This window comes from Carcharodon carcharias, chromosome 21, assembly GCF_017639515.1.
Source record: "Carcharodon carcharias isolate sCarCar2 chromosome 21, sCarCar2.pri, whole genome shotgun sequence".
In the NCBI taxonomy this organism is placed as follows: Eukaryota; Metazoa; Chordata; class Chondrichthyes; order Lamniformes; family Lamnidae; genus Carcharodon; species Carcharodon carcharias.
Genome location: NC_054487.1, coordinates 36747032 through 36767729, shown reverse-complemented (window position 1 = coordinate 36767729; position 20698 = coordinate 36747032). Strand labels below are relative to the sequence as shown.

The 20698-nt window shown below is 43.9% G+C and overlaps 1 non-coding gene across 1 annotated transcript; it reads left to right on the top strand.

Annotated features, from left to right (window-relative positions):
* Positions 1-664: 664 nt before the first annotated feature.
* On the top strand, positions 665-828 carry LOC121293441. The gene has a single exon (XR_005946522.1). It is a non-coding gene; the product is annotated as a U1 spliceosomal RNA (small nuclear RNA).
* Positions 829-20698: the final 19870 nt, after the last annotated feature.

The following is a 20698-nucleotide window of genomic DNA, read 5'->3' as shown; positions in this document are numbered from 1 at the left end:
AACCCTTCTCTAATCACCACCAGCAACCTGAAAAGGATAGAAGGTGAGGGGGCAATAGGAAGCTGAGCACCTGTGGGAGAGAAGGGACAGCTGGAAACATAGGGACTCCTCCTGATACCAGAGAGGATGGCGCTGAGAAAAGGAGTGAAGCTCAGGACAAAAACAGAATTACCTGGAAAAACTCAGCAGGTCTGGCAGCATTGGCGGAGAAGAATAAAGTTGACGTTTCGAGTCCTCATGACCCTTCCACAGAACTCTGTGGAAGGGTCATGGGGACTCGAAACGTCAACTCTTTTCTTCTCTGCCGATGCTGCCAGACTTGTTGAGTTTTTCCAGGTAATTCTCTTTTTGTTTTGGATTTCCAGCATCCGCAGTTTTTTGTTTATATCTCTGTGAAGCTCAGGATCCTGTTTGTTTCAATTGCCATTAGGCATAAAATCCCTTAAGCTATCCCTTTATCCCACCATGCATGATAGTCAGTTTCAGTGAAAAATGTCAGTGTCGGGATATATGTGTGTAGAGCAACACATAGCCCACACTGGAAAGGGGGAGTTATGCAGATGGAAGGTGAGAACACAGTGACTTGATGTGGTTCATTATAGCAGTGGCTATAGCTATAACATATTTTAGGCTTGTGATAAGCTAATTGAACTAATTATATATTATGTGCACCTGGTAGGGGAGAGACCATGATCATGAAGGTGGTTCCCCCAAGATGAGGCTAACTCATTGCACTTCAGGTGTGCTGATACCTGCGATGTCCCCAAATGCGGGATACACAACTGCAAAATTTGTGGTAGTGGGGAACTGCATTCATGCTCTCCCCTGAAAGAAAAATATATATATTGAAGTATTTTTAAGTTAATGCTTGCTTTATAATAAAACATTTTTTTCAGGCTGTACACTCCTAAAAACTGTGTGTAAGAGCAAGGGAACAGGTAAGACTTAGAACCAGACTAAGACAGAGATAAAGACTTAGGACTTGTTTGCAGAAAGGAAGGATAAGATGAATGTGAAACCACAGGTTTGCGGAAGTTGAACTATTAAAAAAAATGTGAATCTTCAAACCTTTGGAAAAATAGGAAGCACCTGTACGTGCCTACATAGGGCATAGGGGGTCCATGGATTACCAATGACCTCAACTTCATCCAATCAAAATGGCCAGGACAAACTATGGCCTAACATGGCATGGGCAGGATCTCTTGATGGGGATTAAAGAAAGGCAGCTACAACACATTGTTAGCACAGCTAGGAGAAGACAGGCTGCAGTCAACAGAACACAGCAAGAAAAGATAAGAAGTCTGCACCCAGAGAGCATGGAAGCAGGAAACGGAAATACCAGAGCCAAGTCTCACTGTTTATCTATTGCCGATGTTAAGAATTAACTTTGTATATCTTGGTGATACTTAATAAACTTTCTGACTTGATTAAAGAACTTGTGTCCATACCTTGTAGGTCAGAATTGGTCAAGAATCCTGAGTGAGATGTGTTGGAGTATCCTGTGTCTCACATAGATTATCATGTCTGGGGGTCTCTCTCTCTCTCAGTGATATCTTACAATTAGCATCACACCTTAATCTTCTATACTCAAGAGATACAGGCCTATTCTATGCAACCTGTCTTCATAAGTTAGCTCAATTAGATCCGGTTTCATTATGGTCATGCTGCAACCCCTCCAGCATCAATACATCCTTCCTGAGGTGTGCACCCCAGAAATTAGCACACTAGTCCAGATGTGGCCTAATGTTGTGGATGAATGAAATGTTTAGTTAACAGGCAGCTTTTTAAAATTCAGAATTGACTATTTCCTAAAGCCGACAAACGATTTCCCCACAATGGAGCCTCCTTAGTTAGAATTTGGGAGTTGACAAAACTAAATTGACAAAAAAAGCTACAGAAAATGATAGAACAAACATTCTCCAATTCTTAGATTGATTAGATTATACAAGCAGGTAGTTGTTAATGACAATGTGGACTGTGAATGGGGTTGTAAAGCAATTTGTAATAGGCAAAGTTAAGCCAATGAGCAAGCAACCCCAGTTTACTTGGAGAAAATAGTGCAAGTATTATGTAGCAGCATATGTTAGGACATAGTGGCAAATTAGAATGAAATATGACCGGAATGCCCGAGGAAGTCCAGGCCAATGGCCTTTCATTACTGATGACCCTTAGTCACAGACGATTCCAGGCTGTAGACATATTGCTGGTGAGTTGATATGTTTTTGGCTGTTGTAAGTAAACTGTCCTGATGTGGCAGTCTCTGCTGAACTAGATCACCTGAAGTGAAATATGCTTGTCCATAGAAATTTGATAGAACTAAACAGTTAATTCTTTAAACAAATCTACTTATTGATGTGATTCACTGTTGAGCCCAAGGCATGATTCCCCTCTCCTGGGCTGTGAATTGCGTGTTTCTCTGGTTCCAGGGCTACCTGTGATGACACTAATCAGAGTTTACAACCGTAACATAAGTTGTATATTTATTACTGCGAGTTTGATTGAGACTTAGAGAACCTCAGACTGCCAGAATTGGAGTTAACATAACAAACGACAGGGTAAATGGCACCTTGTAAATTAATCATTTCCCGGCAACAGTTTGGCTATGAAGAAATAGGGGAATTATGAGTGTAGTACATTTGTATCAAGAGACTGACTGTTGCATCAATCTGTTTTGATTCATGCTGCAGTCAACTCACGTTCTCAGAAGGTGATCAAATTATATTGCAAGAATCCATTATTTCTTTACTCCTCTAAGTTTGAATGTTAACCACAACTATGTTGATTAAAACAATGAGCTCAAACTGCACAAGAAGTTTGGCATATTTAACCAAATTTTTTTGTTTAATTTTATTTAAATAAATCAAAAAATATATAAAAATTGAGGCCAATTAACTTGACTTCCTCATATTTTTAGTGTGTCAAGTGTGTACTGATAGAAGAATGCAGTTGCCTCACCACCAAGGTAACATGTCCCTGCCTAGTCCAGGCTGCCATATAATTGTGCACTACCCCAAATACATACTTACTTTCCATGTATATGTAATAACTTTGGTACAGAAGTTCAAAACTTAAAAATGACTAGAGGTTCATCCACAGTTGTGCCAATGTGTTTTAGCTTTAGGGTCACACTGAAAGTCACCTTATCCAATAACTTGAATCTTTAAATCTAGTTAATTTCCCTTAGACAGTGATCAGGAAACACACTTTATCAGCAAAGCAATGAAGGAGGCATGCCGGTTGCTAGGAGTCAAACAGAAGTTTCACATACCCTACCGTCCCCAAAATTCGGAAATGGTGGTAAGGATGGACAGGACATTGAAAGCAGCCATAAGTAAAACAATAGCTGAAAGTGGGAAAGGATGGGTGGACATGTTACTCTCCATACTCATGCAACTCAGAGCAACACCTGACAGCACGACAGGCATTACCCCACATGAGCTCATGACCGGGAGAGCAATGCGGCTCCCAGGGGCATGCTGACAGGTAGTGATGATATAGGACCCGCTAAAGATAGAGTCAGGAGATACTTCAAGGAACTATGTCAACAGCTAAAGCCTTTGAGGCAAGAAGTGAGGTAACGGTAGAACACAAAGGAACAGAATTGTACAGCAGGGGTAATTGACCACAGGCAAATTTTCACTGTTGGAGACAGGGTGATGATCAAAATCCTCCCAGGCACACCGAGATGGCAGCCAAAGTGGGAAGGGCCATATGAAGTAGTTATGACTAGTGACACCTGTGTCTGTACAGACAACAGGGACTGTGACAGTAGAAACATTGGACACAATAAAACCGTTTAATAACTGATTTGTTTACTCTGCTCTAGGAAGAGCAGGGAGAACTTTAGAAACTAACTATATTATTGAAGATTGAAACGTGAGCCCCGACACATGGATCATGATATGCATTGGACCATTGGCCATAACAGTATCCATGTATACCGGATGGTTCAGGAAGGAACAGAAGACAGCTTACTATGGGACCTGACAGATGAACTGTGCTGCCATGCCGGAACTGAAACCAGGTCTGGCGAACAGATTAGTGTTAGTAAGAGAAAACAATATCTTATATGATAATGTACACATGAGCTGGCACACATAGTCCTAAATATATCGGACATAGGTTTACCCCTGCAGTGCTCAGCTAACAGCCGGGCATTATACATGGCATTGTTGAAGTGACTGTTAAAAATAGTAGCCCAGTGCAAAGGCAGACATGCACAGGCACTCTCTCTCAGGAAGGGGTGGAGGAGAGGCAGTTTGGTAAATGACACAACTACACTATTTAATTAAGGAACCTCAGTGATAAACTCAATTGACTTGGCCTTGGTGAACTACAAAGTCCACAAATTAAATGCCCCACTCAAGAAACTTTTACAAAAGGAACAGAAAGTCCTGGCAGGACAACTCAATACGGGCTAAGACCTGGCCTGGATGGTGCAGGCCTTGGCAACCATACTTGAAAGTCGTGCACGGACTATTTGATGAATTAATTAAGCAAGGACATAATGCCTGATGGAGACCAGCCCAGAATGATGTCTGCAGTACCTATGGATCATGCTTGAGCAGACATAGGAAAACCTGGGGCAGATACATGAGGGAAAAGTACCTCTGTGGATTACAAATGCACAATTGACCAACCTGTCTAGGAAGACAGGGTCAAATATAATTGGTTGCCAACTCTGAGGCTTGGTACACATGTATCCATTTAATGTGGAAAGTGTTGTGAGAAATGACATGCTGATTGGGATGATCTTGGCACTCCCTGTGTTGACAGAACCGACACCAGAAAGAACCTTATACAGAGTAGAAAATATAGGGCTACTTAAAGGGAATTATTAGGTGAGATATCACAATATGCCATCATAGATAGAGGAGAACATGATGATAAGTACCAGATGGATGCAGTGTAGAATCCTCCTCAGTGGTCTGCCCCCATCCAATATATAAGATAGAAGAGGTCAGGTGTGAATTTAACGCAACATAATGGAATCCATTTGGGCTACAATGGAACCAACTCACGTCGCATACTTAGGAAAAGGGAGATATTGTATTTCCACACCATAGCAGGAATACCTCTATGTGAATCACCTATATCCACTGACCAACCAGACAGTCTGCTTGCACCCGCAGGTGCCAGCTCAGGTGAGGAGGATGGAACTGGTGGCCATCCATAAGCAGAACATGGTTAACATGCAGGTTGAGGAAGACATAAAGGACAACCTGACAGAATACATTAACCAGTCCTCCTACCCATTTCCACCTCTGCCTGAACACCTCACGGCAATGCAAAAGGAAGTTGAGAGGGTGCACAGGACTCTCTCCACACTGCAACAGAAGTGCAAGCATATAGGTAAGGGCATAGTCCAATTGGGTACAAGCACTTAGTGGGGGGACCTCTGGAATTAGGGCATTAATGCACAGATCCACCCATGGATCAGGATTATCTCTTATGTTTTGATAGTAGCCCAGTTAGTACTGCTGCTATACTTGATATGCCTTATATGTAGTCTGAGGAGGCAGCGGAAGGCTCTAATACTGGCAAAAACCTTGAAAAGCATGGAAGGGGAACCTTTGAGGAGGTGTCCACCACTTGGGGCCAAAGAATTTAGCATGGGAAAGATACAGCTTAGCTAACGCTTGCATATGACCCCAGTTTGGGCTTACTTGTGATTGAGATAAGTGCAATGTAAGCAGGATAGATAAACCTGGGGGCTGAGATATGACCACCTCATCCTCCAGCTGATCACTGGAGAGGGGAAGGTAGAATATCGTGGTCTGGTTTTGAGTCCGTTTAGTGAACTCCACCAACAGGAGAGATTTTTAGGGTTAATTTGCAATGAGCTAAATGATGATAAGAGCTAAACAAGTCTCCTTAGCAACAGAACTCAGAATAGCATTGACAACAACAACTAGAAGTAGAACAACATGAGTACCGAGGCAGGATGATCATGTGGTTAGGTTTTAGAGGAGAATAGCAACAATAAGTGATAGGTGTCAGTCACTGGAGGCCAAGTGCACAGCAAAAGAGACATTTGTAGTTAATGCAGTCTTAACGGAACAATGTACGTAACTAACCAGCAGATATCCAAATAGTATAAAATGTTTGTGAAACTTGTATCACTAGACCTTTGGCTCTGACTTATGAAGGATCACTGATCTCCTGCATATGCTGAAATAAAGACTCTCGAACGTGAGACGCAGTCCCTGGGTGCTGATTCCACGGAATCACCACAGCACATTGGTTGAAGAGATTTCTAATTATTACATTTTTGATCTTCAAGATGTTTTCATATTTTCTTGATTTTGATTCACCTTCAACACAATTTGGTAAACATGAGCTCTAGCTGTAGCCGGGTGAGAGACTGCTGATGAAAACACTTCTTTTCTGTTTGGCAAGTGATTGCCAACTTCTCAGGAAGTCTTGTACCTCACTCACCTTCGGCTGCACTGCCCTTCACCAAGGCTTTGTAGCTATCTATTCAGCTCTACATTTCACCACTGATGAGGAACAAGAGGAGAAGAGGAGTGCCCCGGTGGCACTAACAACAGCAGAGCAACAGCAGTATTAATTGTATACTAATTGTGTTTAATTTTATGCTGGTTGTGGGCATTTACTGGTGATTCACCTGTGCCCCTATAAATAGCCACAGACTGCAACAGTGATTATTGGGTTAAGAAGTGCATGCTTGTAATATATTGCTCGGTAAATAAATACTTACAAAAGAATGTAAAGATTGGTTCTAGCTCTATCCTTCACCAATTGGTTTTCTGGAGTATAACATGCCAGCAGAGGATGAGTGCCTAAAGGCAAAGTTGGAACTAAGAAAGCCATTTTTCAGACAGAAAATTAAAATCTTTGTGGACATAGTGGAAAATGGCAGAAAGCAAGTGTAGATATTGGGATATGATTACCCTCTAATGTTCCCAGAGTCTGAACCACATGAGCAGTGGAAGAATAAAGTGGATTTGTGGACACAGGTTAGGACCTTACAAAGATTAAAACAAGGTATAGCTTTGGTGTTGTCACTTTCTGCAAGAAGTAAAATCAGAGGTAAAGTATTTTATGAGATGGATGTGTATCAGTTGGAAAGTGATGAAGGTTTGGATCTTCTATTAGACTTCCTTGATTAAATCTACAAAAATTATATCTGGTGAATTCTTATAATTATGGCCAGGCTTTGATAGTTTTCAAAAAACAAATGGATATTCCATGGAAGAATATATCATGAACTTAAACAGATTGTATAAAAGATGAAGTTCAATTTGGGAATTCCTGCATTAGTATTAGCATTTCAATTGCTGGATTGTGCTGAGGTATCTTATATGGATAGGCTACTGCTTCTAACTGGTGATCGTTTCTCGGAGAGGGGGATCTTATTGGATCAGATATCTTCTGCCTTGAAAAAATTTCCTGTGGTAACAGTTATTTCCTTCAGCCTTCATTGAACAAATAGTACAATCTAACATTCTGCATGAACACAAAGAACAGATGACTTAATGATTGCCAGATTTCAAAAGTTCAGCTACTAGGCACAGGCATCAATACAATTGAAGGATTAAAGACAGGCAGAATAAGGATGAAAGCACCTTTAGCAGATCTGGCTATTACAGCAGAACACAAAATTTGAACAGCAATAATAATTGAATGAATCCCAGGGACACTCAAGGAGTAGTTAATAAGTGCTTCAGGTGTAAATCAAAGTATCATTATATATGGTGAATTGCCCAAAGTGGAGAGAGAGATTCCTCAAAATGAAACATGATGAGAATTCGATGGAACAGGATGAAGCTAATGATGAATCTAAACAACTTATACTGTTGCTAGAGTGTTTTAGTCATGTGATGAATGTTTTAGTCATGGTCTGTTTTAACTGTTCAGTATAGATAGTACTTGCACTTAGATTAGCTAAATGTTGTCTTGATTCTACACTAAGAAGCGAGAATTGATGCAACATTAAGGGATATAAAACTACCTCTTGCTTTAGGTTTGGCAGTGACGACACATTGGGATCACTAAAGAGGGTTGAAATTCCATGGAAAATAGCTAGAGTAAGCCATTTAATAAATCTGATGCAATCTCTAAAGAGATACTTATCCTATTGATTTAATCTTCTATGATAAAGGCACAAATGAAACTTGACATGAAACATGACAACGTAATTATTTTTTGGAAAGTCAGTGGATCTGCAATTTATCCATTAGGGCATTACAGTATCTGCTTAACAAAGCCTATTGTTTTGTATCAGAGTGTTAGACAGTATTAATGGCATCAGGTGAAAAGAATCAACTGAAAAAAATGAATAATCTTAAAGTTACATAGATAATTTGCTCTCCCTATCTGTAAAATATTAAAAATCCTGCTAAATTATGCAGATGTGATTGATGAAAAGTGTACATGGTTAACAGATATTAGTCAGAAAAATTAAATGTATTGTAAGACACCACTATGTCCTATTGTAACCTTCTATTGGCATGTGACTTTAACAAGGTAGTTGCCATGAACTAAAGGTATGGGACATGAATAGAAATATTTTCATTCTAGATTTTGTAGACATGGTGACCAAGTTTAATCTTTCTACAAAATTATTTATGAAGAACAAAAGTATTGTTGTATACACAATCATGGACAGATGGATAGGGACTGCACTTGGGACACAAGCAAAATTTCTGACTGATAGTAGAGCAGAATTTTCCAATGACAAGTTCTGAGATGTGTGTTACAACATGAACATCATGGTTGTGAATACTGCAGCTGAAAATCCTTTCAGCAATGGACTGTGAAAAGAATTATGTGGTGGTTGATGAAATGCTGAATAACCAGATTGCAAGTTGACAGCCATCCTAGCTTAGAAGGTTCATGTTATGAATTCACTTCAAATGTTTAGAGGATATAGTTCCTGTAGACAAAATCCTAAATTGCCTACTGTGTTGTGCGATAGTCCTCCTGCTCTGGAAGGGACTACAATTAGTTCCATTCTCTTCTGTACACTTAAATGTTTAATGTGCAGGGATATGGGTTTTCAAGAAAACTGGCATCTCAGAGAAAATTTGGAGAGCAGTGAGGCATCATGTAAGACCATCTGGGACAGAGTTTTATTCAGGACATTTGGTACATTATCAACGATAGGATCATAGGCATTTAACAGGATTCAAGCTGGTTGGTGAAGTCAAAACCAAGACAAGAGTTTCTTGCTGAAAGAGTTTATTGACTTTGCCCAGCATCAACACTCCTCATCCCAACCCAGTGTCCCAGTTATCCTCTATTTATATGTGTCCAAATACCCATCACCTGTTTCCCTTAACAATGTAATTGACATTAACAAACCTTAATAATATAATTGATCAGACATTGATAATAGGGATTGGAAAGGCTGTGATAAGGTAATAGGTTGTGGTGGTAAGACAGCATTTGTCAAACATTTCAATCAAACTGTTAAGGTTCATTCTTCATGATTAATCAGAATTAATTACAAGATCTTGGACTCTAATGGAATGAAATGTGGCACCTTGAGTCTCAAATGCTTATGTGTTTTGTAATTAATGCCTTGAGGAGCAGAATATGGTAGATCAAAGAGTGGATAAGTGATCGTTATGTGCATGACAGAGCTATCACCTCCAAAGGCTGGAGTGGGTACTCAGGTAACATATATTCCAGAGTGGATCTAGTGAATGAAGGAATGCAACAATTGTGGGACATGCAGGATGAACTACTAGCAGGTTTAAATACTGATTGAACGTTCAATACGATGGCCAAGTAGCAAGGTCCAAGAAGCAAGCTCTGAAGAAGAACAATACAGACTCAAAAGTTAACTCTATTTCTCTCTCCACAGGTGCTGCCAGACCTGCTGAGCTTTTCCAGCATTTTCTGTTTTTATGCTATATAAGAAAGATCCATGGACTGGCAGAATGGGGTGAAAATGTGGAAAGTAAGAAAGCACAGGGCAAGTAATATACTGGGTATGAAATTGACCTTTATGTCATGCAATGATCATGTACAGGAAAAAGAGCCTTAAATAGTGCAAGAAGGAAGCCTCGCTGTAGTGAACCAGATAGTCATAAAGGTGCAGGTAGAGGCCGCAGCTTGTATATGTTAGACAATGAAATAAAGGCCACAGAAGAGTTTTGGAACAGAAGTAGAAGCAGAAGCCCTCATGAAGTTTTGCTGGCTGCCAATAAACTTGAGGATAAATTGGAACCAAGCTGAATGCAGAATGTTCAGAAGGGATGTGAAAAAGCAAACATGAGAAGCAAAGAGGGATTATGAAAAAAACTGTTAGTTAATATAAAAAGAAATCCCAATGTATTCTATAAGCACATCAATAGTAAAAATGTGGTACAGGAAGAGTAGGGTCGATTAGGGACAAAAAAGGGGATTTACACATAGAGGCAAGAGGCATGGCTGAGGTATTAATGAATACTTTGTATCTGTCTTTACCTACGAGGCAGATGCTGCCCAGGCCTTGGTGACAGAGGAGGAAGCTCAGTCACTAGAAGAGTTTAAAATTGATGAGGAGGTATTGGATAAACTGTTGGCACTAGAGTTGATAAGGCACTGGGGCCAGATGAGGTGCATCCAAGAATATTGAAAGAAGATAGATGATCCAAGGAGCATGAAATTAATCACTTTTAGAAATGCTTCACATTCTCACTCAATGATCTTCCTGAAAGGCATTGTAGCACATCTGGTTTCATAATAATTCTTATGGGTAAGAAGGGGAATTGTTGTCCTTTAGCTTGGAAAGCTAAGAATATTTTTTTTAAAGTTTGTTTAAAAGTATTTTGCCTATTGAACCACTGGCCTTTGTACAGACAGCACATATGGGATTCTATTACTGTAAAAATATAGAAGTTCTGTACAATGGATATACTGAAGATTGTATACACATTGAATATTATGTAGGTAATCAGTCATTGTGCGATAATACATATTGTATGAAAATTGTTATTGGGAGAAGTTTCTGGTTTGACCTCGCTGGCTTGAAACAAATGCTGAAGAGAAAGGAAATCTCTAAAATTAAATGGATAGACGCAAGTCATCAACTGTCTGATTGCTTTACAAAGAAATGCTTATATGAAAAAGTATTAGGTGTCCTAGAGAAGGGGCATCTCAAAATCTAACCCTTTGTACAGAATAAAAGGATTTTGATTTAATTTGTTTCAAATTTTTTGTTGTATATATAAATTCTAATTTTTATTTAATGAGATTGTAGGAAATCTGTAAGCTACATATTAGTTGCGTTTAATTGTATTTTTAATGCATGACTCCAAATAAAAGCTTATAAAAGTGTGTAAAGAATGGCTCCAGTTCTATCCTTCACCAGCTGGAATATAACAACTGCTGCCTTCACTTCACTACAATGGGGATGGACATTGACAGCTGGCTGGAAGGAGGTGAGGTCTCAAACACAGGGTATATAGACAGAGGATCGGCTCTCTTGACATATCTGAGCACTAGCGCCTCAGCTTTTCATGACAATTTGCTTGCTGCCCTCCTGGACAAGACTCACATCAACTGCACAGGGCAGCAGTAGAATAATGGCAGGAGGAGGCTTGGAAGGTGTGTCTACCATTCAGGGCAATGCCACAACTCACACAACACTCACTAGCGCTGAAAAAGTATCAGGTAGCAGGTAGAAGCAGCTAGCTGAATTGCCGCCATTAGATGTTCTGGGGAAATGAAAAATGCCAGAGGCATGACCTAAAGTCTCCATTGTAGAACAGTAGACAGCTGCCATACTAGCTACTCCTACTGAGCCAATTATAAGTAATATGACAGTGTGTGGTTGTTTTTGTCTCCCACATGTCACCAGACAGAAAACTCTGGGGAAGCAAACATTAATTACATATAAACACAATAGTGGTTGATAAATAAACATACAGCAGCTTATTTGCAAAGTAACATTAAGATTTATTTCCGTGAGGGATGCATTAACATAGCAGGTGTTAGCCATATATGGCTGCAGAGTAGAATATGCAGCTCATGGGACAACTATACATTGGAGACCATCACAATTTGTATTTATATGTCTTTAACATAATATAATGTTCCAAAGTGCTTCACAAAAGCATTATCAGACAAAATTTGACACTGAGCCACATAAAGAGATATTGAGACAGGTGACCAAAAGCTTGGTCAGATGTAGGCTTAAAGCAGCAGTTTAAAGGAGGAATGAAGTAGGGAGGGAATTCAAGAGCTTATAGGTCCTAGGCAATGGTGGAATGAAGAAGATTAGAGATGTGCAAGAGACCAGAGTTGGAGAAGCACAGATAACTCAGAGAATTGTAGGGCTGCAGGAGATTATAGAGATAGGGAGGGATTTGAACACAAGGATGAGAATTTAAAGATCACAGCATTGCCAGATCAGGAACCAATATAGGTCAGTGAGCACAGGGATGATGGATGAGTTGGACTTTGTATGAATTCAGATGCATCCAGCAGAGTTTTGGATAAGCTTAAGTTTACGTATGGTGCTAGGTGGCAGAGCATTGGAATCATTGAGCCTGGAGGAAACAAAGGCACGGATAAGGGTTTCAGCAGCAGATGGGCTGAAGCAGGGGCACAGACAGGCAATGTTACAGAGGTGGAAGTAAGTGGTCTTGGCATTGGAAAAGATAGTGAAGTCAGAAGTTCAGCTTAGGATCAAATAGATTGGTGAGGTTGGAAACAGTCTGGATTCAGTCTCAGACAGGGACCAGGAAGGGAATGGCATCAGCAGCTAACAAACAGAGGTTGTGTCAATGACTTGCATCTTTCTAATGACAGGACTATTTTAGAGGAGCACATTTTCAGAATTAAATGAAATCAATGACACAGCAACCTCCTTTGCTAGATCATTTCCTCCTTCATCTTCTAAGGATTCCACTGCTGTTCTTTCTCTTCTTACTGTGGTAGCGGGCTGATAAACGATGTTTTACCCATCAGCCGCGATGACGGGTTTTTATGCTGTATTGTCCCAAATCCACCACATCTCAGAGCTTCCAGACCATGATGACTGCATGGCCCTGAAAGGAAAAAAGACTGCAGCTTCAGTGACGCCTCTCAGGAACATCTTTTGGACTTGCTAGAGTCCTGCCGGGATGTCCTATACACCCGCTCTGGCCGCAGGATGGGCAGCAGTGTCACCAATCAGGCTTGGGAGGCAGTGGCAGCAGTGGTCAGTGCCAATGCCTTTCAAAAGAGGACAGCCACCCAATGCCTCAAGAGGATGAACGATCTCCTTCATTCCACCAGGGTAAGTCATTCTTCTCATCACTCTCAAATCACACACTCATAAACCCATCACACATCCACAGAGCTCTCACTTATTGCCAGTGTAAGGGACATCACCATTCATTCTTTCACACACACCTTCATTGTCCTCATCCTGCCCATGGGGCCACTCACCACCCACACATGCCAGGCCTGCTTATCATCTAGCCTGGCAAGCATCCTGCTTACACCTCCTCCATCTCTATTCATGCAGGACAAACTGGTACACAACAAGAGGGAGAGGGTGCAGACTGGTAGAGGAATGCCTGAGATCAAGGTCCTCATTGAATTTGAAAACAGAGCCATCCAGCTGACTGGCGATGATCTGGACTGTTCTTGTGCTGACGGTGAGGTCGGCAGTGCTCTACCAAGTGAGGATCCGGCAGTGCAACATCCATTGGACAACAATGCTATAAGTGATATGTCCTGTTTCACAGACCACTGCCATGCACTAATTATTTCCCCTTGCTTTCACAGGCTCATCTGGGAAACAGCCAAGAGAGTCCATGACCCAGGGCCCCCAGTCAAGCCCCGAAGAAACCCCTGAAGAGCAATCTGAAGGAATCTTCCCTGACGTCCCATCACAGCACTCACTCACACCCTCCACCAGTGCAGAGATACACACCTCGATGGGACCTAGCTTTAAAATAGTCTCGGGATCACAATCTGATGCACACATCGCGCTGCCTGAGACACAGCAGGTGACAACAGGAACTTCCCAGATGTCTGGCACTCGGAGAACTGCTGGAGACCAGAACAACGCTGAGTCTGAGTCAGATGATGAGCCTCTGGACTCGGTCATGTCACAGTTGCTGGAACTGCAAAGGCAAGCTCAGGAACATCAGGAAGGGATGTCCACTGTACTCCTCAGATTGCAAGGCATGTTGGAGGACTCCATCCAACTTCAGGATGAGGTGATAGCGCTGGCATACCAAAACACCAAGGTCAACACTGGTAGGGTGGCAGACGCCATGGAAACCTTGGTCCAGGACATCGCTCCTGCCCTGCTGCTTGGGCTGAACTCCATCGCTAATGTCATAGTTGGCCTCCAACAGTGTGTCCGCGAGAGGGGTATAGGGTGACCTGATCTCACTCCAGCTTCCCCTTCTCCTCAAGGAGTCAGCCTGGGGCCCTTGGGCACCCATAGGGAGGAGGATCAGCAGGTGCAAACCCCGAGGCCATCCACCCAGGTGACTCCGGGAGAGTCCGGCCCAACCGAATCCCCTCTTCCTGTGACCTCTGCAGATCCAGCTCCACAGGCCGAGGGGGGTGCCACTGCCACACAGCAGGGCCCCAAAGCAGGCAGGGCACTCCAAGTCTCAGCCATCCAGAGGATGCCCACCAAGGTCATCACAGATGGGGAGTTGCAGTCCGTAGGTTGCTTCCACTTCTGCTGTGGATGTCTGGGGAGCACCAAGACATAGAGGCAGGGTTAGGAAAGCTAAGAAGAGTTAGTTGCACAGCCTGGCCACTTGTGTTAATCATTTGTATACACTGTTTACTATTGTTAATAAACTCGCTAGAATGTATCCCTGCCTGTGGCTCCTTGTTCTGATGAGCAGTGTTCATGTCACTCAGATTTGAAACCTTTCTGCACAAGATAAAAGCAGGTGTCTCACTCCAGGGCTCTTCCTGTTCTCTGTGCAGCCTTCAGACCAAAGTGATAGTCCAGCCTCACACACCCTGGAAACATTACTGATGCCTGCACCTCGGCAGTGCTGGTCATTGCTGCCAGAATGTCGTGGGCAGGCGCCACAGAGTTCTCTCATTCTCTCTGTGTGCTCTCAGCATCTTTAAGCTGTGGCTGGCCCCCATCTCTTCTGCATCTGTGACCAGTGACACTATGTTCCAGCTCCTGAAGGGCTCAGGTGCTGAAGGTGGATAAAGGATCAGATGCTTTTAAAGTTTCATGGCTGAGTCTTTATGATACGATCCTGATCACAGAACGCAAGTGAGCTGCCCACGGCTAGACAGGAGTCAGACATTCTCAGAGGCTATGTGAAGACCTATGGAGTGTCCTCACTGTATGTTGTGACTATTAGGGCCTCCACTGCATCTCCATTACAGGAGCATTCTCAGAGAGGGTATTCATGCTGCCATAAGCCAGACTGGAGTCAAAAGTTCACAGATGTGATGTGAGGATCTATGGGATCACCTCACTGCATGTCGTCATCATCCTCCACAAATCTAGCAACTATGAGGGCCCCTTGAGCACACCTGCTTCATCTAGCCAGTGTGAGGGCCTCATCTTTGCCTCCAAGGGCCTCCTCAGCCCCATCTCCCTCGGTGTCCTCCTCATCAAAGAAGACCTCCAGCTCCTATATCTCCTCCTCAGCCAGCTCCTCTCCCCGTTGCAGTGCCAGGTTGTAAAAGGCACAGCAGGCGACGATGTTGCGTGACACCCTCTGTGGACAGTATTGCAGGGCTCCACCAGACCTGTCCAGGCCCTGGAACCTCATCTTCAGCATCCCGATGACCTGCACCACTAAGTTGCGAGCTTCAGCTCGTCATTCTGCTGCAGTCTGAGGCTGCCGCACGGGTGTCATCAGACACGGCCTCTGCGGGTAGCCCTTGTCCCTGAGGAGCCAACCCTGCAGCTTCTGTGGACCCTGGAAGTCTTCAGGAATCTGTAACCGGCTGAGGATGTAGGAGTTGTGCACATTCCCTGGAAACCATGCACACACCTGCAGGATGTGTTTCTGGTGGTTGTATACTAGCTGCACATCCAGCAAATGGAATGCCTTGCGGTTGATGTAGTTCACAGTGTTTTGCGATGGAGGTCTGAGCGCCACATGAGTGCAGTTGATTACACACTGAACCTGTGGGAAACTCGAGATCTCGGTGAATCCAATCACTCTTGCATCCTGGCTTTCCTGGTCCTGGATGAAATGCCCAAAGCTATCTGCCCTCGCAAAGATGGAATCCGTGACCTCGTGGATACATTGGTTGGGGGCAGATTGTGAAATCCCACAGAGGTCACCTGTGGAGCCCTGAAAGGAGCCACTGACACAGAAATTGTGCACTCCTGTCACTTTCAGGGCCACTGGCAGTGGATGCCCTCCATGTCCCTTTGACGCCAATTCCTGCAGTAACTGGCAGATGTGAGTGACCAGTTCCCTAGACATGTGCAGTCTTTGGTGACACTGATTCTCAGACATCTTCAGGAATGACAGGTAGCATCTATAGAATCTGGGTGTTGCTAGGTGCCAACCAGCGACAGCTCACTGTGGCTCTTCGGCAGCATGTGCAGGAGCCCCAACCGCCCCTTCTTCCATAGGGTGCTGCTCCTTCCTCTGCAGAGCCTCAGTAGTGCTATCATCTGTAGTCTTCACTCTCGGTAGGCCATCAGGCATACAGCTGGTTCACCAGGCTTCATGACCTTGATGTAGTCCTCCTGCAGGATGGAAGAGAGAGACATGTGGGTAAGCATGGGTGCACTAAGAACCTGTCCTGCTTAAGTATGAAGGCCCCTTAACGATTCCCAGAGAGTGCTGGCCACCACTTGGATGGCCAGAGTTCAGTGAGCTGCATGGCTGCCCGAAACCCCACCGTCTTCGCCCCAGTCCACCCAACCGATTGGTGGCAGCTTTGCCCATTGGACTGCATGCTGTGCTCTCAGCTCAAGCACAGCCATTCTCTTATCCCGCACCGCAAGGCTGCACTGTTAGCTTGAACCATGGGGGAGGCTGGTCCAAACCTGGATGCTGACATTGCAAGGGATTGTGAGCGCCTACAGCAGTGACTGCTCCATGGCTAGGTTTAGCAAAGAGATTGTACAATGCATATTGTTGTCCATCTGTTCTGCCGTCCACAAAAACACTCATGACTTTGCAGTCTGTGCCAGGGCGGATCGGGAGTGGGTGGGAGGGGTGTGAAAATCTTTGGAGCACTTGGTGGCACTTTGATGCCTCTGTGTTGCTTAAGTGGACAGATAAGCAAGAAGCCTGACTCCTCTCACATCAATGTGGCTGCACCAGAACTGTCTGAGTTGCAGAGGAATGGTCACTTTATACAGGTTTCCCTAATGCACAGCCACTTCCCTCGCCCACATTACACCCCACCCCGAATACTTGTGTGCTATATTCAACAGCAGGTCCTTCCTCCTTCCACCAAATTCAACTCAATGGTAGGGCTGCCCTTAACCCCAACCCTCCAGCGCCCCTCAAGCTTGAAGCCCAACAGGCAACCCTATTGAGTGCTGTACCAAGTTACTGTGTACTCACCTCCGAGTACCCCATAAAGTGCAGGCCGCCAAATGCACATCGCTTACATGCTGTTGTGAAACATGTCAGTGTGTTTTTCTGCCATCCTGGATGGACAATCCAGCAAAGTGGGGGGGAGGGGGGGGCAGCAATTCCAGCATACTGGCCTAATAATGATATACTCATGTATTACAATGAGGTTCCCAACATCTGGCAATGGGAAACGTGGCCCACTGTTGGCAGGCTGAGTGGACGATCGCAAACTGGTTTCCTGCTGTTGTAAAACCAATCATGCCATATTGTCCATTTGTGCCTGACGCCAATGGGCATGGAAAAATCTGCCAATAAGGAGCTTCAAAATGCAAAAGTACAAAAGTAAGCATGAGCAGCAAGTTATGGAACAAATATAATGCTGAGGTGAAAAATGACAAGGTTGAAACACTGTCCAAAACTGTCAATCACCAGCTTAAGAATTCACCTTCTGGGCCAGTGCAGCAAATCCTATTGTAAGAAGATAAATGATCCTGAAAGTGATGAGATGATAAATATCATTGTGTTACGAAGTGGAGCTAGTTTAAGTAAGTTATATGGATATTTGTAGATGTTAGGAATGAGTTTTAGCTTTAAAGTTTAAGTTTGATTTGGATTCCTATATCTGTGTGTTAAGAAAGGTCAAATTGAGTTTTAGCTTCACTTTAAAAAGGTGTTTGCATTTCTAATGAGAGTTTACAACTTAAGAAGGTAAACAAACAATAGTGGAAGAATTGCATCGTTGCCTAGCAATAGTGGGTCAGAGAGGCAGGTCCCTCCCAGAAACATACACAGAGAAACTGGAAACAGCAGTTTGCTTTGGAAGCTGTTGGAGTTCAACAGGTTTTGAAGACAGCTGCCAGGCAGAAGCAGCCTAGAAGGGACAGATAGCAAGTCCCAAACTAAAGAAACACCCCACAAATCTAGAGGAGTGCAAGAAGGGAAAGTCCAAGCAGACTTTCCAGTTAAAGGAAGGACAGGAACCTGGAAAAGATTCTGTTAAGTGAAGTTAAGAGTGAGGGACAGGGAAAGGGTCCAACATTCAAGTTCAGAGCTTCAAGCTGCAGAAAGCATATTTAAAGTGAGAACAGCTTGTACGAGACAAGCAGGTCCAAAGAGACAACTGAGGGTCTGGAACTCTTTGCTATGAGCATGTGAAGCAGTGGTGTACTGTTGATGGCTGAGTCAGTGAGAGACAGTGTGTGGAAGATAGCTTGAATGCCCCAGGGAAGAGGAACAGCAAAAGGAGAGTTCGAAACCCTGGCAGTGAACCCTTGCAGAAGGCATCTGAGGGAAAGTGTCGTTTTGGGAGAAGATTCCAAGGCAAGTCTTGGAAAGTGGAGCTTGGAAATGCTCATGTGAAGGACGAAGTTCAGTGAGACTGGTTGGCTCACAGTGTGACAAGCTTCTTGGGGGAGTTAAAAGGAGATCCATGGCATCTGGCTGAGGTGGCATCTGTCACTTAGGTTTCAGAGTGTGGTGTGTCTGACCACAGGGTGCCATAGATTTACATGGACTGTGTACTTACTGTGAACAGTAGAGGATAAGATAGCTTTAGTAACTTGTGTTATCCTTACAAACCTGTATATATCTGTAAATGTATAGATGTGGGTGAAGGGGTATTGTTATATAGTTCATTTTTATCTGTTTTATTTGTTCGTTAAAAGTTCATCAGCTGACTCCTGTGACTCTGTTCAGTAGCTACTCTCCATGTATCTAAACAAACAAATACAAGTTAGGATCTATCAAGCTGGACTCCACTCTGGGATCAGGCCTGTTCAGAGGTATCCTTAGCTGGGGATCGTAACAATTGATTCCAACAAGAGATTTAGCTGTAACGAGGCTTTTGCATGGGGAGAGGTTTCAAAAAATTCAACAAATCTGAATATCAAGGAAGTCAGCACCCTGTGTATCAGGCACCAGAGCCTCATCTTCTCAGTCACAAAACTGCATTTTTAACTTGCAAGGATACACATTGTCAGCCCATGACAACAAATCAGCTTGTTGTTTGTGTAGGAAACCAGAGCCCTTAATTGGGTTGATGATTTGCATTTTATCTAAGTCTGGCATAAAAGATTGTGAAATGTGAATGTTCAGGTTTGAGTTTTAAACCTGCCTCATGATAAAATCTCCAATTGCAATTTGCATGGAGAAAATATACAAACACAAACAATTTGCAGTTGGAGATTTATCTCGAGGGACATCGGCGGGTTTAGGTTTCCAGTTGTTACTGAGAGGTATCCTGCTGTTTGGTTTACTTTTCAGCAACAGGAAATTAATTCACTACTGACTTTCCAAATGAACTAATGGTGACATGTCAAAAGTAATTAATTACTGGAGGTGCAGAGGAGGGGACGTGGGGAGGGGAGGGACAGTAACGGGTAGGGGGAGGGCAGGGAGCAGAGAAAGACAGGGCAGGCAAAGGGGAGACGGAGAGGGCGGGGAAAGGGGAAGGCGCAAAGGGTCAGGAAAGGGGGAGGGGAAGGGCAAGTTGAAGGTGGGAGGGGAGAGGGTGGGCAGGGAGGGAGGGAAGGGAGTGGGGAAGAGGATGGACTGAGGAGGTGGAGGGGTGCAGGTGGGGGTGGGGAAGGGGAACAGGAGACAGGAGTGTAGGGATGGGAAAGGAGGAGTGAGGTGGGGAAGGGGAAGGGGGAGTGGAGGGATGTGAGGTGTGGGTAATAGGGAGGGGATGGGATGAGGAGCATGGAGGGGAGGGGGAGCAGAAGAACAGGAAGGGTTAGGAGAAGGGGCAGAGAGGAGAGGAAGAGGAAGGCAGGGAAGGTGGAGGGGATCAGGAGAAGATAGGCAGAGGAGGAGGAGGGTTAGGGAAGTGAGGGGATGTGGAGGAGGAGGAGCAGGAAAGGAAGGTGAGGAGGGGAGGAGAGTGGGAAGAGGTGAGATCGTGGGGAGGAAAAAGGCGGGGGAGGAGAGAGAGAATAGGGAGAAGGGAGACGGGAAGGGAGAGGTGGGAGGAGAGAGGAGAGAGGAGAGAGGAGGGGGTGGTGGGGGAAGGAGAGAGAATGGGGAGGAGAGGGAGGAGAGAGAATGGGGAGAAGAGAGAAAGGACAGGAGAAAGGCAGGGATGAGGAAGAGGATGGAGAAATGAGGGGTAGAGAAGGGGTGCAGAATGAGGGTGAGAACAGAGAAGGGGTGAGAGAGGGGGAGAATTGGAGAGAGAGCGAAGGAGGAAGGGGGAGGAGAGGAGAGGGAGGGGA